The 20,211-nt window shown below is 39.0% G+C and overlaps 1 protein-coding gene and 1 long non-coding RNA gene across 3 annotated transcripts in view; both read left to right on the top strand.

The window, feature by feature from the left end:
* The window catches only part of MNAT1 (MNAT1 component of CDK activating kinase), a 244,754-nt gene that overhangs the window by 196,392 nt on the left and 28,151 nt on the right, over positions 1 to 20,211 (top strand). The window lies entirely within an intron of this gene.
* LOC117069523 lies at positions 876 to 16,900 on the top strand. Its single transcript, XR_004431581.1, has 3 exons — positions 876 to 886; positions 13,678 to 13,683; positions 16,800 to 16,900. It is a non-coding gene; the product is annotated as an uncharacterized LOC117069523 (long non-coding RNA).

Raw genomic sequence — 20,211 nt, 5'->3', positions numbered from 1 at the left:
GAATTTCAAAGTCCAAGTTGTTGTCAATTCATTGGTAGAGATGCTGTTACTGGGCAAGTGTTCTTCCAAGAGCAGCTTATCTGAGTTACTACCGTCCTAAAGAATACATAGTGATAAACCTTGTCAAAGGCAGGAGATGCATGAAGAATGCAAAAAGATTTCTTACAGGGATTTTAGGACGTCATTGGAAACAGACATGTGAGCATGAGCCTCCTTTCCTTGATGCCTTCCTGGTCCTATTTTGTCTGGGTCTGAAAAGTGATTTCATCCTGGTGTCTGCACCTTTACACCCATCTGTAAACTATGACCATGATATGGTTTGGCTGTGTCCTCACCCATATCTTATCTTGAATTTCCATGTGTTGTGGGAGGGACCCAGTAGGAGGTAATTGAATCAAGGGGGTGGGTCTTTTCCATGCTGTTCTCCTGAGAGTGAATAAGTCTCACAAGATCTGATAGTTTTAAAAAAGGGAGTTTTCCTGCACAAGCTCTCTTCTCTTGTCTGCCGCCATGTGAGACATGTCTTTCATCTCCCACCATGATTGTGAAGCTTCCCCAGCCATGTAGAACTATCAGTCCAATTAAACCTCTTTCTTTTGTAAATTGCTCAGTCTTGGGTATATCTTTATCAGCAGCACGAAAATAGACTAATACAGACCATATGTCACATTGCTCATTTCATCCCTTCTGTTTATATCTTTTTCCTTCCTCTTTTTCTGGAACATAAAGAAATGACTTCCCTTGCCTGTACAAGGCAATGTCTTCCACATTTAAATGCTCTTGGGAGGGGCAGAATACCTCACTTTCCCTAGTTTATCAAGGGTTTCCTTCTAAACAAAAAGTGTAAACAAATATAGAAGTGCTTTCCCTAAATTAAGGAATTCTAGTGAAGTAGATTTTCTGTACCTTAGTACCTTTGTATTTATGTTTGTTTATTATTCATTTTCCTTTTAACATTTCACAAGTAATCTAACTTCTTTAATTTTAGAGATGCTTTAAATGAAGAATTTTGAATGAACCTTAGAGATTATCTAGGTAAATGTGTTTTCCTTTTCCTTAAATTTTTGTTGATGCTGTCAATTAGTTTCACTATATGTAGTCCAAAAACTCTTGAAGAGGACCATTTGTGTTATGTAGATAGGGGCCATATTTCAGGCAATTGTCACCTTCCCCACCTCTCTCCCCCTCTCTTTTTTTCCTTTCTTCCTCCCTCCCTCATCTACCTACCTAACCCCACTCTCTCCCTCCCTCCCTCCCTCCCCCCTTGCTTTCTTCCTTCTCTTTCTTTCTTAACATTATAGTTGATGTTGAAATACTTTATATAAAGTCCAAGAATGTCTTAGATGTGACATTGATAAAAAGTTGCATTCTGATTCTTACTGTTGCTTATTCATTTTCCATTAGTTGAAGGAACTAGAAACTACTTCCAGATGTGTTGCTTTATTCCTTGTCTTCAAGAGGTAGTATCTTCTCTTATTTTTAGTATTGTAAATTCATTTAACAAATACTGTGAGTGTGTTATGGGCACATAATGTGTTTGGACATTGTGAAAAAATTAAAACTATATTATGGCTTCTGCTCACAGAATGACAAGTGATGAAGAAATGCCAGGAATAAGAGTATGATGCAGGGTAGGAGGAGAACTCAGAAAGCACTAGATTCCATATATATAGATTTGGCCCTTCACAGATGCTGCTCTTTTCAAACGTATAGTTGAAGATGCAGTATTGGATTTGAAAGTCCCTGTAGATAAGGAAATTGACCATCAAGCTGTTGCAGAATTTTGCTCCTTAATTCAGCTAAAACCGGGCTCTTGTCACACGACCAGGGAGATTTAGGCATGCAGACACATTGAAGGGTGCGTAGAATAGGATTTTATTGGGTGAAAAGGGAAAAAAAGAAACAAAAAACCAGCACAGTGAGATGGATGCCTGCTAACAGTCCCCCAGCCTCACAAGTTGAATCCCAGGCCACCACACAGGAACTGAAGAGGCCAGGATCCTCCTTGCTGCCATGGCTCCACCCTGATCCCCCAGTGGGCATGTGGGCATGCTCAGACAAGGCCCTGGTTAGGTTCCCTCATCTGCACAAAAGCATCTGATGGAAACAGTTGTGGGCCTGGTCGGAGTTTCTCCAGAGACCCCTTGTTATCTGCCTAGGCATTTGGCGGTCTCAAGCTTTCTTTTTTCTTCTTCTTCTTCCTTTTTTTTTTTTTTTTTTTTTGAGATGGAGTCTCGCTCTGTCGCCCAGGCTAGAGTGCAGTGGCCTGATCTCAGCTCATTGCAAGCTTCGCCTCCCAGGTTCACGCCATTCTCCTGCCTCAGCCTCCCAAGTAGCTGGGACTACAGGTGCCCGCCACCACGCCGGGCTAATTTTTTGTATTTTTAGTAGAGACGGGGTTTGACCGTGTTAGCCAGGATGGTCTCAATCTCCTGACGTCGTGATCCGCCCTCCTGGGCCTCCCCAAAGTAGCTGGGATTACAGCCGTGAGCCACTGTGCCTGGCCGGCTGTCTCAAAGCTTTCTTAGTTATTTATTTGAATTCAGTGTCTAAATAGACTTATGATGAGGTATCTAAAAGGATGGGTTTAAAATTCAGTTCTTCCTTATTCCTTCTCACAAATTTCTTCAACGTTACAGAACCAGTAGGGTCAAAATTAGAATAGCCCGAGAAGCTCAATTAAAAAAAAAAATTAGAGCGATATTTGAACTTTAGTAATATATGGTTTCTGTTGAAATATTTGAAACTCTAGATAATGTTAACTGTATGACGTTCCCACCTAGTGTTAATATATGAATAATTTCTTTAACAGTTTTCAGGAAATGCCTTTGTTAAGTATTGGTAATTTAATAATATTCCATTTATTCTCATAGTATGTAGAAGTTTTGTTATTTCTAGTTTTTATGGTATTTAGTGATTATGTGGTATTTAAATAATAAACAATGGTGAATTTAACAGATCAAAAGTTCATTTAATTGTATTACAGTTTTTATTTTCATCTGGAAATATTTCTCCGGCCAGTCCGTTTTTCCCTTGATCTCTTAGTTCCTGTGATTCAGGAAATTGTATTAATGAATGTATGGTCAATGCCACTGACTAGGATGCTTTCAATAACATAGTTTAAAATGTAAAGTCACACTTATAGCTAGAATGATGAAACAAAACTTTTCTCCTTAATTAAAGATTTACATTGTTAAGAAATAGTTTCTGATGGCTGAGCACACTGGCTCACACTGGTGTAGTTCCAGCCTTTTGGGAGACCAAGGCAGGAGGATTGCTTGAGGACAGGAATTCAAGACCAGCTTGGGCAACATTGCAAGACCCCATCTCTACAAAAATTTGAAGCACAAAACTTAGCCAGGTATGATGGTAAGCGCCTATAGTCCTAGCTACGCAGGAGACAGAGGAGGGAGGATTACTTGAGCCCAGGAGTTCAAGGCTGGGGCTAAGGTCGTGCCACTGTACTCCAGTCTGAGCAACAGAGTGAGACCCTGTTTCTTAAAAAAAAAAAAAAAAAAAAAGTCAATACATGAAAGCTGCTTCTGTATTCAAAGTTAGGGATTGTTGGTTCATATCTTCTTTTCCACACTCCACTAAAAAAATTTTAAGCTGATGAAAATACTTTTAGGGAAACATAGATGGAATAGTTTTTTTCTGATATAAATGATTACCATTAAGTTGTCTGTCTTAAAGAGTTCAGCCAAAAAGCACATCTATCTTCATTTAACCATTTGTTGCTGCTGCTGCTTATTCCAATAGTGTTAGCACAGGAAAACTTGTCATTCTGGACTGCTTCCATCTTGCCCTCAAGCAGTACCCAGAAGCGAAACCCTGACTTGGGGATAGTAAGCTATACTTACAGTGCCAAAATCCTATCACCATTTGCTATCACAGGAAAGAGGCCCTTATTGTTATTTCTCTTAAAAAAAAATTTTTTTTTTGTAAACTTGGACTCTTAGTCTTATTTAAAACAGTGATATTCATATAGTAATCTTGCAGTACTGACATTTGGTTTTTCCACTATCAGTGCCTAAGACAATCTTTGACAGTTATTAAAACAATAAGGTTTTCTTTGACTTTGTATGTTTAAGAGCCTCTGATTTAGGGCCCTTCTTTTGTAGTAGTATTTATATTAAATCAAAAATTTGTAAAAATCAGCCCATTTTTATGAATAAAAAATAGCAGATACAAGTTTGCAATGTAAGAAATGGCCATTACAATCTATTTTAGATACAAGTTTGCAATGTAAGAAATGGCCATTACAATCTATTTTAGAAATTAAATTTAGGCCGGGCGCGGTGGCTCAAGCCTGTAATCCCAGCACTTTGGGAGGCCGAGACGGGCAGATCACGAGGTTAGGAGATCGAGACCATCCTGGCTAACACGGTGAAACCCCCGTCTCTACTAAAAAAAAAATACAAAAAACGAGCCGGGCGACGTGGCGGGCTCCTGTAGTCCCAGCTACTTGGGAGGCTGAGGCAGGAGAATGGCGTAAACCCAGGAGGCGGGGCTTGCAGTGAGCTGAGATCCGGCCACTGCACTCCAGCCTGGGCGGCAGAGCGAGACTCCGTCTCAAAAAAAAAAAAAAAAAAAAAGGAAGAAATTAAATTTAAAACTTACTTCTTTAACATATGTTAAAGTAAGCAAGAAATAAGCCTCTTGTAAAGCTACTGAAATTTTGCATTACGACGGCAAAATCAAGTTTAACCTCACTGTAACAATGCTTTTGTCAGTAGAGTTAAATCATAATTCGCTTTATTTACAGATGTATTTTTAATGGGCCGATAGTCTCTTAGTTATCTTGTCATTTGACTTTCTACAAGTTTATATTAATTGAATTAGAACCATGTGGTGTGTGTGCGTGTGTGTGTGTGTGTTTTGTTTTTTGTTTGAGGCGGAGTCTTGCTCTTGTCGCCCAGGCTGGAGTGCAGTGGTGTGATCTCGGTCTCACTGCAACCTCCGTCTCCCAGAGAACCATGCATATTTGTAAATCAACAATTGTGGTTTCTCTGATGCATACTGAATAAATTATTCACCTTTCAGGTTTAACTTGTACAGATCTGACTCACTTTCTAAATTGTTACTGGAAACAGTAATTGTAAATTAGCTGAGTAAATGTGCCTTTGCTAATATGAACACTCATAAAATTTCAGAGCACTTCACAGTGTCAAAGCATCATTTCAATGATTCTTAACTACAATTCTAGGAGATAAGCAAGGCAAGTTTAATTATTGCTGCATTCATTTTACAGGTGGGGAAATTGAAGCAAAGTCATTTGCCCAAGGCCATATGGCTTGTAAACAGCAGAATTAGGGTCATCTTCTGGCTAATCTTTAAACTATTTGTTTTTGTTTTTCATATCATCTCATTAGAATCAATTATATGTCCAGGCAGTGGGCAGTGAGGGAGTGGGGAGAGGTGGAAGGATTTGTTTTTCACTTATTTTTTTTAAATTTCTAAACATTTCCACCAGAGACATAAAATTATCCAAAACAAATAAATCCATTACATTTTGCCCTCCATGTTGCTAGTTGCTAGGGCACCCATGCCTAATTTAAAATATATACATCTTTTGAATGTAGCATTTTAAGTTTTCAAATTTATGCAAGATATGGAGAGGAAGGGAGACTGTTGGCATGTTTTAAAACAAGGGTAACTCCATATGGAACCCTGTCTTCTCAAACAATGAATTTTCCAGGATTAATTATAACTGAAGGAAGATTTAGTCATGGACTAAAAGTGGCTGCAGTATCATAGAATTCTAAAGTGTTATTCATAGAAGTTTTGTGTATAGGATGAACACTTTATAGGTTTATTTATTTATTTATTTTTTATTATACTTTAAGTTCTAGGGTACATGTGATAACGTGCAGGTTTGTTACATATGTATACTTGTGCCATGTTGGTGTGCTGCACCCATCAACTCGTCAGCACCCATCAATTCATCATTTATATCATGTATAACTCCCCAATGCAATCCCTCCCCACTCCCCCCTCCCCATGATAGGCCCCAGTGTGTGATGTTCCCCTTCCCGAGTCCAAGTTTCCTCATTGTTCAGTTCCCACCTATGAGTGAGAACATGCGGTGTTTGGTTTTCTCTTCTTGTGATAGTTTGCTAAGAATGATGGTTTCCAGCTGCATCCATGTCCCTACAAAGGACGCAAACTCATCCTTTATTATGGCTGCATAGTATTCCATGGTGTATATGTGCCACACTTTCTTAATCCAGTCTGTCACAAATGGACATTTGGGTTGATTCCAAGTCTTTGCTATTGTGAGTAGTGCCGCAATAAACATACGTGTGCATGTGTCTTTGTAGTAGAATATTTATAATCCTTTGGGTATATACCCAGTAGTGGATGGCTGGGTCATATGGTACATGTAGTTCTAGATCCTTGAGGCATCGCCATACTGTTTTCCATAATGGTTGAACTAGTTTACAATCCCACCAACAGTGTAAAAGTGTTCCTATTTCTCCACATCCTCTCCAACACCTGTTGTTTCCTGACTTTTTAATGATTGCCATTCTAACTGGTGTGAGATGGTATCTCATTGTGGTTTTGATTTGCATTTCTCTGATGGCGAGTGATGATGAGCATTTTTTCATGTGTCTGTTGGCTGTATGAATGTCTTCTTTTGAGAAATGTCTGTTCATATCCTTTCCCCACTTTTTGATGGGGTTGTTGTTTTTTTGATGTAATTTGTTTGAGTTCTTTGTAGATTCTGGATATTAGCCCTTTGTCAGATGAGTAGATTGCAAAAATTTTTCTCCATTCTGTAGGTTGCCTGTTCACTCTGATGGTAGTTTCTTTTGCCGTGCAGAAGCTCTTTAGTTAATTAGATCCCATTTGTCAATTTTGGCTTTTGCTGCCGTTGCTTTTGGTGTTTTAGACATGAAGTCCTTGCCCATGCCTATGTCCTGAATGGTACTACCTAGGTTTTCTTCTAGGTTTTTATGGTATTAGGTCTAACATTTAAGTCTCTAATCCATCTTGAATTAATTTTCGTATAAGGAGTAAGGAAAGGATCCAGTTTCAGCTTTCTACTTATGGCTAGCCAATTTTCCCAGCACCGTTTATTAAATAGGGAATCCTTTCCCCATTTCTTATTTTTCTCAGGTTTGTCAAAGATCAGATGGCTGTAGAAGTGTGGTATTATTTCTGAGGACTCTGTTCTGTTCCCTTGGTCTATATCTCTGTTTTGGTACCAGTACCATGCTGTTTTGGTTACTGTAGCCTTGTAGTATAGTTTGAAGTCAGGTAGCGTGACGCCTCCAGCTTTGTCCTTTTGACTTAGGATTGTCTTGGCAATGTGGGCTCTTTTTTGGTTCCATATGAACTTTAAAGCCGTTTTTTCCAATTCTGTGAAGAAACTCATTGGTAGCTTGATGGGGATGGCATTGAATCTATAAATAACCTTGGGCAGTATGGCCATTTTCACGATATTGATTCTTCCTATCCATGAGCATGGTATGTTCTTCCATTTGTTTGTGTCCTCTTTTATTTCACTGAGCAGTTGTTTGTAGTTCTCCTTGAAGAGGTCCTTCACATCCCTTGTAAGTTGGATTACTAGGTATTTTATTCTTTTTGAAGCAATTGTGAATGGAAGTTCATTCATGATTTGGCTCTCTGTTTGTCTGTTACTGATGTATAAGAATGCTTGTGATTTTTGCACATTAATTTTGTATCCTGAGACTTTGCTAAAGTTGCTTATCAGCTTAAGGAGATTCTGGGCTGAGACAATGGGGTTTTCTAAATATACAATCATGTCATCTGCAAACAGGGACAATTTGACTTCTTCTTTTCCTAACTGAATACCCTTGATTTCTTTCTCTTGCCTGATTGCCCTAGCCAGAACTTCCAAGACTATGTTGGATAGGAGTGGTGAGAGAGGGCATCCCTGTCTTGTGCCAGTTTTCAAAGGGAATTGTTCCAGTTTTTGCGCATTCAGTATGATATTAGCTGTGGGTTTGTCATAAATAGCTCTTATTATTTTGAGGTACATTCCATCAATACCGAATTTATTGAGCGTTTTTAGCATGAAGGGCTGTTGAATTTTGTCAAAAGCCTTTTCTGCGTCTATTGAGATAATCATGTGGTTCTTGTCTTTGGTTCTGTTTATATGCTGGTTACGTTCATTGATTTGCGAATGTTGAACCAGCCTTGCATCCCAGGATGAAGCCCACTTGATCATGGTGGATAAGCTTTTTGATGTGCTGCTGAATCCGGTTTGCCAGTATTTTATTGAGGATTTTTGCATCCATGTTCATCAGGGATATTGGTCTAAAATTCTCTTTTTTTGTTGTGTCTCTGCCAGGCTTTGGTATCAGGATGATGTTGGCCTCATAAAATGAGTTAGGGAGGATTCCCTCTTTTTCTATTGATTGGAATAGTTTCAGAAGGAATGGTACCAGCTCTCCTTGTACCTCTGGTAGAATTCAGCTGTGAATCCATCTGTCCTGGACTTTTTTTTGTGTAGGCTGTTAATTATTGCCTCAATTTCAGAGCCTGCTATTGGTCTATTCAGGGATTCAACTTCTTCCTGGTTTAGTCTTGGGAGAGTGTAAGTGTCCAGGAAATTATCCATTTCTTCTAGATTTTCTAGTTAATTTGCGTAGAGGTGTTTATAGTATTCTCTGATGGTAGTTTGTATTTCTGTGGGGTCGGTGGTGATATCCCCTTTATCATTTTTTATTGCGTCTATTTGATTCCTCTCTCTTTTCTTCTTTATTAGTCTTGCTAGTGGTCTGTCAATTTTGTTGATCTTTTCAAAAACCAACTCCTGGATTCATTGATTTTTTGGAGGGTTTTTGTGTCTCCATCTCCTTCAGTTCTGCTCTGATCTTAGTTATTTCTTGCCTTCTGCTAACTTTTGAATGTGTTTGCTCTTGCCTCTCTAGTTCTTTTAATTGTGATGTTAGAGTGTCAATTTTAGATCTTTCCTGCTTTCTCTTGTGGGCATTTAGTGCTATAAATTTCCCTCTACACACTGCTTTAAATGTGTCCCAGAGATTCTGGTATGTTGTATCTTTGTTCTCATTGGTTTCAAAGAACATCTTTATTTCTGCCTTCATTTCTTTATGTACCCAGTAGTCATTCAGGAGCAGGTTGTTCAGTTATCATGTAGTTGAGTGGTTTTGATTGAGTTTCTTAGTCCTGAGTTCTAGTTTGATTGCACCGTGGTCTGAGAGACAGTTTGTTATAATTCCTGTTCTTTTACATTTGCTGAGGAGTGCTTTACTTCCAATTATGTGGTCAATTTTGGAATAAGTGCGATGTGGTGCTGAGAAGAATGTATATTCTGTTGATTTGGGGTGGAGAGCTCTATAGATGTCTATTAGGTCCTTGGTGCAGAGATGAGTTCAAATCCTGGATATCCTTGTTAACTTTCTGTCTCGTTGATCTGTCTAATGTTGACAGTGGAGTGTTGAAGTCTCCCATTATTATTGTATGGGAGTCTAAGTCTCTTTGTAAGTCTCTAAGGACTTGCTTTATGAATCTGGGTGCTCCTGTATTGGGTGCATATATATTTAGGATAGTTAGCTCTTCCTGTTGAATTGATCCCTTTACCATTATGTAATGGCCTTCTTTGTCTCTTTTGATCTTTGATGGTTTAAAGTCTGTTTTATCAGAGACTAGGATTGCAACCCCTGCTTTTTTTTGTTCTCCATTTGCTTGGTAGATCTTCCTCCATCCCTTTATTTTGAGCCTATGTATGTCTCTGCATGTGAGATGGGTCTCCTGAATACAGCAGACTGATGGGTCTTGACTCTTTATCCAGTTTGCCAGTCTGTGTCTTTTAATTGGAGCATTTAGTCCATTTACATTTAAGGTTAATATTGTTATGTGTGAACTTGATCCTGCCATTATGATATTAACTGGTTATTTTGCTCGTTAGTTGATGCAGTTTCTTCCTAGCCTCGATGGTCTTTACATTTTGGCATGTTTTTGCAATGGCTGGTACCGGTTGTTCCTTTCCATGTTTAGGGCTTCCTTCAGGGTCTCTTGTAAGGCAGGCCTGGTGGTGACAAAATCTCTAAGCATTTACTTATCTGTAAAGGATTTTATTTCTCCTTCACTGATGAAACTTAGTTTGGCTGGATATGAAATTCTGGTTGAAAATTCTTTTCTTTAAAACGTTGAATAGGCCGGGCGCGGTGGCTCAAGCCTGTAATCCCAGCACTTTGGGAGGCCGAGACGGGCGGATCACGAGGTCAGGAGATCGAGACCATCCTGGCTAATACGGTGAAACCCCGTCTCTACTAAAAATACAAAAACTAGCCGGGCGAGGTGGCGGGCGCCTGTAGTCCCAGCTACTCGGGAGGCTGAGGCAGGAGAATGGCGGAACCCGGGAGGCGGAGCTTGCAGTGAGCTGAGATCCGGCCACTGCACTCCAGTCCGGGCGACAGAGCGAGACTCCGCCTCAAAAAAAAAAAAAAAGAACGTTGAATATTGGTCCCCACTCTCTTCTGGCTTGTAGAGTTTCTGCCAAGAGATCTGCTGTTACTCTGATTGGCTTCCCTTTGTGGGTAACCCGACCTTTCTCTCTGGCTGCCCTTAAGATTTTTTCCTTCATTTCAACTTTGGTGAATCTGGCAATTATGTGTCTTGGAGTTGCTCTTCTGGAGGAGTATCTTTGTGGTGTTCTCTGTATTTCCTGAATTTGAATGTGGCCTGCCTACTAGGTTGGGGAAGTTCTCCTGGATGCTATCCTGAAGAGTGTTTTCCAACTTGGTTCCATTTTCCCCCTCACTTTCAGGCACCCCAATCAGACATAGATTTGATCTTTTTACATAATCCCATACTTCTTGCAGGCTTTGTTCATTTCTTTTTCTTCTTTTTTCTTTTGGTTTCTCTTCTCGCTTCATTTCATTCATTTGGTCCTCAATCGCTGTTACTCTTTCTTCCAGTTGATCGAGTCGGTTACTGAAGCTTGTGCATTTGTCACGTATTTCTCGTGTCATGGCTTTCATCTCTGTCATTTCGTTTATGACCTTGTCTGCATTAATTAGTCTAGCTGTCAATTCTTCCACTCTTTTTTCAAGATTTTTAGTTTCTTTGTGCTGGGTACGTAATTCCTCCTTTAGCTCTGAGAAGTTTGATGGACTGAAGCCTTCTTCTCTCATCTCGTCAAAGTCATTCTCCGTCCAGCTTTGATCCGTTGCTGGCGATGAGCTGTGTTCCTTTGGAGGGGGAGATGCACTGTTATTTTTTGAATTTCCAGCTTTTCTGCCCTGCTTTTTCCCCATCTTTGTGGTTTTATTTGCCTCTGGTCTTTGATGATGGTGACGTACTGATGGGGTTTTGGTATAGGTGTTCTTCCTGTTTGATAGTTTTCCTTCTGACAGTCAGGGCCCTCAGCTGTAGGTCTGTTGGAGATTGCTTGAGGTCCACTCCAGACCCTGTTTGCCTGGGTATCAGCAGCAGAGGCTGCAGAAGATAGAATATTGCTGAACAGCGAGTGTACCTGTCTGATTCTTACTTTGGCAGCTTCCTCCCAGGGGTGTACTCCACCCTGTGAGGTGTGGGGTGTCAGACTGCCCCTAGTGGGGGATGTCTCCCAGTTAGGCTACTCAGGGGTCAGGGACCCACTTGAGCAGGCAGTCTGTCCCTTCTCAGATCTCAAACTCCGTGTTGGGAGATCCACTGCTCTCTGCAAAGCTGTCAGACAGAGTCATTTGCGTCTGCAGAGGTTCTGCTGCTTTTTTGTTGTTGTTATTTGTCTGTGCCCTGTCCCCAGAGGTGGAGTCTACAGAGACAGGCAGATTTCCTTGAGCTGCTGTGAGCTCCACCCAGTTCGAGCTTCCCAGTGGCTTTGTTTACCTACTTAAGCCTCAGCAATGGCGGGCGCCCCTCCCCTAGCCTCACTGCTGCCTTGTGGTTAGATTGCGGCAGACTGCTGTGTTAGCAATGAGGGAGGCTCCGTGGGCGTGGAACCCTCCCAGCCAGGTGTGGGATATATTCTCCTGGTGTCCCCGTTTGCTTAAAGCGCAATATTGGGGTGGGAGTTACCCGATTTTCCAGGTGTTGTGTGTCTCAGTTCCCCTGGCTAGGAAAAGGGATTCCCTTCCCCCTTGCGCTTCCCAGGTGAGGCGATGCCTCGCCCTGCTTCAGCTCTCGCTGGTCGGGCTGCAGCAGCTGACCAGCACCGATTGTCTGGCACTCCCTAGTGAGATGACCCCAGTACCTCAGTTGAAAATGCAGAAATCACCGGTCTTCTGTGTCGCTCGCGCTGGGAGTTGGAGACTGGAGCTGTTCCTATTCGGCCATCTTGCTCCGCCCCCACTTTATAGGTTTCTAACTAGAACTGCAGTGTTGTTCCAGAAACTATGGAAGGGTATTAAAATGCTTATTTTACAGTTGTTCCTAGCATTTCTATAATTAATGATTTAGTATATCTGGTGATTTGGACTAGGAATGTGAGCAGATCAGAATATATTAACTACTGAAGGAGGTAGAATGTTTCCAGTTTTGCAATGTTAAGAAAATAGACAGTTAACTGATTCTTACCCTGAAGAAAATGACGAAGGGTCAGCCAGGTGCCCTTCCTTATCAGAGACCGTAAGTTTCTTTCGTCCTTTTGTATGGAAGTGATTTGCAGATAAAAGAAAGATTTACTGTGATATAAATTGTCTTGGAAATCTTAAGAATAAATTTTATATTACTAATTGCATTGTGTGGGAAATCTATTTCCATGTAGATTGCGAAAAGCCCCTTCTGCAAATCCAAGGTAAACAGACTTATTCTCTTTGTTCTCCTATAACTGACTTAATAATTGTGATTGTTGATTGATGATGTGGGAATGGGATGTAGGACTTGACAGTACTTTTCATGATAGATATCTTTTGTTAGCACCCCCAGATTCACTCTTGTCTGTTCTTTATCCTGCTGTATACCCTGGAATATTCAGTTTTATATGCTGTATCAAAGACTCCTTTGCCTTTTGATTTCCAGGTTGGGTTAGAGGTGGGCAAGGGGCAACCTCAGCAGGAAGTCAGAGAGGGAGGGAAATGAGACAAGGGTATTTGGTTTCACACCAGGTTACCATATTCTGGTTGTGTCCCTCAGAGTCACTGTTCTTTTCAAGACAACCCTCTCTAAATGCTTTTTTTGAGTTCTCAGAATTGCACTTGTTTCTTTTGCCATAAGGTGGTAATCCTGCTACTGTTACCCTAGATTACTGAACTATCCCTTGTATTTCTCTATACCTTCACTTCTGTAAATAGTCTTGTAAGTCAGCCTTCCTCAGGTTATCTTAGGTAAAGCGTGCCATCTCTTTCCAGTTTGAAACCTTAGTGTTACATAGTCTGAGACACAAGTCAGTGTGGTCAGCCCTTTACTGCCACATCAACGAGGTTTTAGGAACTCAGGCTTTTCACCTGGGACTTAACCAGTCATAGCAGTAAGTTTTTTTCCTCCTCTGCTTCTCCTCTTTCTGTCCTGCTGTTCAGTACTTTTCCCTGAGCTAATGAATCCCTTAAGTATTGCCTCAAGGTTTTACTTCATTATTGTAAGGTATCTTTTTAAACAAATGTGTAATGCCAAGTCTTGAAGTCTGGTATGTTTTGAGGGGACCCTGAATTCCTTATTTGAGATAAAAATACACTTTCATTCATTTTTTCTTTTTAAATTATATATTGAGATTAAATTCATTAACATACACTTAACCATTCATAGCTTTTAGTACATTCACAAAGGTGTGCAACTACCACCTCTGTCTAATTCCAAAACATTTCTGTCATTCCAAAGTAAAACCCTTTACCCATTAAGTAGTATCTTCCTATTTACCCCACTCTGCTTTCTGTCACTGTGGATTTATTCTGGATATGTTATATAAATAGAATCACACAATATGTGTTCTTTTGTGACTGGCTCCTTTCATGTAGCATAATGTTTTCAAGGTTCATCTATGTGGAAGCATTCATCAGCACTTTATTCCTTTTTAGGGCCAAATAATATTTCATTGTATGGATATACCACAATTTGTCCATTCATTTACTGATGGACATTTGGGTATTTATATGATTTGGCTATTGTGAATAATGCTGTTATAAATATGCTTGTACATGTACTTATTTCAATACTTTTCTTTTCTTTTGGAAATATACGAAGAAGTAGAATTACAGGGTCACGGTAGTTGTGCATAAGTCTTGTCAATTTTGTTGATCTTTTCAAAGAACCAACTTTTGGTTTCATTGATTCTCCCTATTCTGTTCTCTACTTCATTTATGTTTAGACTTTATTATTTCTTTTGCTAGCTGTGGGCTTAGTTTAGATTTCCTAATTCCTTAATATGTAGCATTAGGTTATTGATTGGAGAGGTGGTAGTGGTTCTTCTTCTTCCTTCTTCTTTCTTCCTTCTTCCTCCTCATCCTTCTTCTTCCTTCTTCCTCTTATTCCTCCTTCTTCCTTTTTCTTCTTCCTTCCTTCCTCCCCCTCCCTCTTCTCCTTCTCCTCTTCTTTCTTCTTCTCTTGTTCCCTCCCTCCTCTCTCCTTCTTCCTTCGTCCCTCCTCCTTTCTCCTTTTTCCTCCTCCATCCTTCTCCATCATCCTCCCTCTTCCCCCTTCTTCTTGTTCCTTTTTTTCTTGAGACTGGTCTCACTCTGTGACCCCACCTGGAGTGCAGTGCTACAATTAGATCATTGCAGCCTCAACCTCCCAGCCTCAGGAGATCCTCCCACCTCAGCCTCCTGGGTAGCTGAGACTACAGGTGGGCCACCACGTCTGGCTAATTAAAAATTTTCTTTTGTAGAGACAAGGTCTCATTATGTTGCCCAGGCTGGTCGTGAACTTCTGGACTTACATAATCCTCTTGCCTTGGCTTCCCAAAGTGCTGGGATTACAGGTGTAAGCCACTGTGCCGGGCCCTTTCTGCTTTTTTAATGTAGGCATTAACTGCTATATTTTTTCCTCTAACAACTACCTTTACAACATCCTGTAAGTTTTGTTATATTGTCTTTTTTTTTATTCATCTCAAGTATTTTCTAATTTCCCTTGCGATATCTTTTTTGACCCATTGCTTAAGAGTGTGTTATTTAATTTCTACATATTTATGAATTTTCTAGTTTTCTTCTTTACTGATTTCAAGCTTCATTCCACTGTGATCAGAAAAGATGCTTTGTATGCTGCCAGTCTTTAAAAATTTATTGAGACTTGTTTTGTGTTCTAACATTTGCTGTGTCTTTGAGAGTATTCCATGTGCACTTGAGAAAAATGTATATTTTCCTCCCAACTTTTTCTCCCAGGCTTTAGAACAAACAGAGTAATTTACTAATGGTATCTGCTCTGATCCCTCTGGAGCCAGGGACCATCGTCCCCACACTAGGAATGTGGACTGCCAAGCTGGGGAGAGTATGGAGCAAGGACAAATAAGAATACCACAAAGCTTTCTCATCTTTTTTTTTTGTTGTTGTTGTTGTTTTATTTTTTGTTTTTCTGTTTTGTTTTGTTTTTAAGAGACAGGATCTCACTATGTTGCCCAGGCTGGACTTAAACTGGACTCAAGTGATTTTCCCACCTCAGCCTCCTGAGTAGATGGGACTACAGGCATGCACCACTGCACCTGGCCCTACCATTTTTAAGTTGCCTTTTTCTTAATTCAGTACTTTTTTGGTTGCTGTAAACCTTTAGCTATTTTCCAGAACTCTGGCAGTTTCTGCTTGTTTTTTAATGTTTCTGTGGCAGGATGGGAGCTCAGAGTCTTCTTCACCATTTTCTGATACCTTGCCCCCTCATTTACTTAAAAAAAATTTGCGCTATGGTAAGAACACTTTAACATGTGATCTTCCTGCCTTCTTAACGTTTGAAGTGTGCAATGCAGTATTGTTGTCTGTAAGAACAATGTACAGCAGATCTCTAGAACTTACTCATCTTGCTTAACTGAAACTTTATGTCCAGTGATTAGTAACTCCCCTATTTCTCCCTTCCCTTGATTTACTTTTGTAATCTATTTGTGTTTCCCTGACTGCCATTCTGTAATCCCTTTACAAACAGTTTTATTCATACTTCTATATACTTCTATTACCCTCTTCTGGTAGGCAGAGGTGAGAGTATCTTGGGCAAATCACTTACTTTTCTGAGCCTTGGCTTGCTCTTTGTAATTTGAACATACTCTCCTTTACTTTTTCCTCCTTCACTAGATTCTTATGAAGATCAAATAAGAAAATAAATAGGAAAGTATTTCATAAAGCTAATCTAAATATCTAATATATTGATGTGACATCCCATCAGTGACTTATTTTCTTTTGTTGCTGAAATATGAGTCATCAAGAACCATTATATAGAAATAAATTAAACTGGGAACTTTGTGAATCTTTTCTCTATTCCACATATTTTATCAACAAAATATAGGCACAGCAGAACATAGGTAGTTTTTGGATTACTGCAATCTGAAATGATTGCCCTTGAGCAAAGAAAGAAAAGGGAGCAAGCTAGGGGAAAACCCATATCATCAAACTTCTTTCAATCGTTTGCAATCAAATAGCAGTTTAAACATTGCCAATTACATTCATATACTTTTGTACCTAGTGTATTAAAGCACAAATTGATTAAAAAGCTGTACTGAGTTTTCTGTGTCTTAGAGATCATTCTTAATCTTGTTTTCCTTATACTGATATGAATTTCCATGTTCCAGGCACAAGACCCAAAGATACTGTCAGCCATCTGAAAGTGTTGCCATTTTGGAGGAAAAAAACACAATAGGAATAAGATGGGCTCTAGGCATATTTGTATGAAATTAGCTTTTAATTACAATATGTTGTTGCTTTTGTTAGTTAAAAACCTCCTTATATACAAATTAGACTGGGTGTGGTGGGTCACACGTGTAATCCCGGCACATTGAGAGCCCAAGGTGGGCGGATCACCTGAGGTCAGGAGTTTGAGACCAGCCTGGCCAACATGGTGAAACTCCGCCTCTAGAAAAAATACAAAAATTAGCTGGGCAGGATGGTGTGTGCCTATAATCCCAGCTGTTCTGGAGGCTGAGGCAGGAGAATTGCTTGAACCCGGGAGACAGAGCTTGCAGTGAGCCGAGATCCCACCATTGCACTCCAACGTGGGCAACAGAGCAAAACTCTGTCTCAAAAGAAAAAAAAAAAAAACAAAGAAAAATTAAAGGTATGATATACTTTATGGAAAAAAAAATCCTTATATTCCTTTTATGTTTCACTAAACATGCTGTCTATATTGTCCTCTGGTAGTGTCATAACATTCTTATTACATATTTATTGCTATACTTTAATAATTGACACTTTATTGTCTTGATTGTTGTATATAATGTTATTTTATGTAGAAATACAGAATTATTCCATAACATACTTTGCCATCCTCTTGCAGGACTCCCCCACTGATGTATGAATGTATTAGAGCTTATTAAATATATGAATTTCATATATATTCACTTGTAACTCCTTGACAGAAGACATTTAGAGATAGGGATAGTTAAGGCATTGATCATATTAATGTATTATAATATTTATAATGGATTTATATTTTCAGACTTTAATTGAAAATTATCTTGTGAATCTGACATCTAGTCCAAGAAAATGGAATATATATGGAAAAAATATTTAGTAGGGAATAGTATGATATGTCAATATGGTCTAAATGAGAAATGTTGATTCGGGCATATTATTTTTAAAATATTAAATGTGAGAGCTGTAGTTTCTTGTCTAGGTAGCATTCAAAATGTTTCACTAACTTAGCCAACATGTGACCATTTTTTAAGTTTGCAGGATATTGGTTTCTACTAGCATAAAAGGTTATTTTCTTCTGATTCCTTAAGAATTACAAAATTTCATAAACTTATAAAACTTCAAATTGTCAAGGTTTTGGTAAGCTAGGCACTTTAGTTTCACTTTAATTTGCTAGGATAAATTATCTCTGGTTTTAATTTTTATTTCATTTTATTGTCTGAACTATTCATAGATGTACAAATAATGAGGAGAGGACTCAAGGAGTTTTCATGCAAACGTAGCTCTTAAAAAGTGTTAAATCTTTGCCCCAAGGAAATAAATGTTTAGAAAATTCTTACTGTAAATATGACTATAGCAGTTTCCCAAAGCTAATAAAATATTTCATCAGCTAATGAAAAATTCAGTCAGTGCAATTAAGCAGCTAATGTGAAGACCTGAATCAGTTTCAAAGCTGCTAAGAACCACTTACCATGATCATGTAGGCTCAAGTACTTTTCACTCAAAGCTTAGTAGTATACTTTCTTGTTCAAGGTATACTTCAGGGGTTAAGAATATTTCCAAACCTATAGCTTCCTATTGTGTCCCAAAATGCTTTTTTGAGACACTGACAGCACTTTCAGTTTTTTTTCTAAATCCATCTTTTGAGTCTGTAATGTGTCATGATAATCCTTTTATTATGTAAGAGGGGAGTCAGGTAATTTTATCTCTATCCAGAGCCTTTTGCCAGAAAAAAAAAAATAGAGCATCTTTATATAAAGGAATTCTAACTATGTATTTTCTTTGTTTTTCTTTGGAATAAATTTGAATACAAAATAGATTCCTTATAGGAATTGTTTTACAATATGGGCCCAGTCTCAAAGTTGAATAAATCTTTGGTCATTTTTCTCTGTAACATGAGAGAAGGGCTTAGGCCATTGGGGGCACTTTCTAAAATTCCTTTGTAATCGCATCTTTTCTTCCTTATTAGTATTTTTTTCATTAGTATTTTTAGTGTTTTAATTATATTCAACACATTAGTATTTTTAGTGTTTTCATTATATGGTGACCATATGTAACATTTGAATACAAAGAATAATTAGAAATTTAAAAAAAGGTATGAATTGTTAAATTAGTTCTGCCGAGAGAAGCTGGAGAAGATCCCATAAACAACAGATTGGTGCCATTCAGCTATCATATTGCACACAGATAAGGTGACTTCTTCTCTCACATCCCACAGTGGCTTTCCCACATCATCAGTTTCCCAAATCTCCCACTCCCACTTTCCCCTTTTTACACTCAGCAGCTAACTTTTCAACATGCTACACAGAGAAAATGTATGTATGAATACGTTCTCTCCAGAGCCATACTCTGACTATAAACTCATCCATACTTGTACACATTGCTGACTCCTTCTGTGCATTCTTATTGGCAGAAAGGCCTGTCCTGCATTTGAGACCAGTCCCACCACCTGTGTTCCATGGCCTACTTTTAATTCAACTCAGGGATATTAGACCATCAGATTGGTCTCCCTCCCTCTTTCAGATTGAGATCATCTTCTCTCTGTTGAAATGTTTCCTTTACTACACGAACATATTCAAATTTCCATCTTAAAACCACGTGGTCGCTTCATTAACCCTAAATCTTCCTCTGACTACTGCCCTTTCTTCCATATTCAATGAAAAACCATTGGAAAAAGTCTTATGCTTGCTCTCTCTACTTCCTTATTTCTGATTCATCCACCAAACCTAGTGGAATTTGGCTTTTACTTAGAATCTGATTTTGCTGATTCACAATTGACTTGCTAATTACAAAATTTGATGGGTAACTTGTGGTCCTTTTCTTATTTTACCCTTCTATCGAACAATTCTCTTATTCTTCAAACCATCTTTCATTTGCTTTATGACACTACTTCCTTTTTTTTTTGGTTTTTTTTTTTTTTTTTTTCCCTTCTTCTGATTTCTTCTGAATCCTTTTGGCCAGTTCTTCTTCTGCTAAAGTTATTATGTGAAGTTGTTCCTTGACCTTTTGTTCTCATTCGCTATCACTTATTGAGTACCTGTGTGTATGGTAGGCTCTTTTGTAGGTACTTCTAGTATATTGTTCCTGATAATTTATAACAATGCTGAACAGGATTTAACATCAAATGTTTGATTCTAAAGCTATATGGTAATAGTCTATTTGTCTGCTTCAACTGCTGTAACAAAATGCCACAGACTCAGTGGCTTAAATAATAGAAGTCTTTCTCATAATTCTGGAGTCTGAGAAGTCCTGGCTAATTTGGTTGCTGGCGAGGGCTCTCTTACTGGCCTTCTGTCTGTGTCCTCACATGACAGAGAGACAGCAAGTTTGTTCTCTGGTATCTGTTCTTATATGGGCATTAATATAGTCATGAAGGCTCTACCCTCATGAATTCATGTAAGCCTGAATGCCTCACAAAGGCCCCATTTCCAAATACTATCACATTGAGAGTAGGGACTTCAACAGAAGAATTTTAAGGGTAGGGGTAACACAATTCAGTACATAGCAAATTGTTTTCAGA

The sequence above is a fragment of the Trachypithecus francoisi genome, unplaced genomic scaffold (genome assembly GCF_009764315.1).
Source record: "Trachypithecus francoisi isolate TF-2019V2 unplaced genomic scaffold, Tfra_2.0 Lachesis_group3, whole genome shotgun sequence".
Taxonomy (NCBI): domain Eukaryota; kingdom Metazoa; phylum Chordata; class Mammalia; order Primates; family Cercopithecidae; genus Trachypithecus; species Trachypithecus francoisi.
Note: the sequence above shows the minus strand (reverse complement) of the source record. Positions and strands in the feature narration are given on the sequence as shown.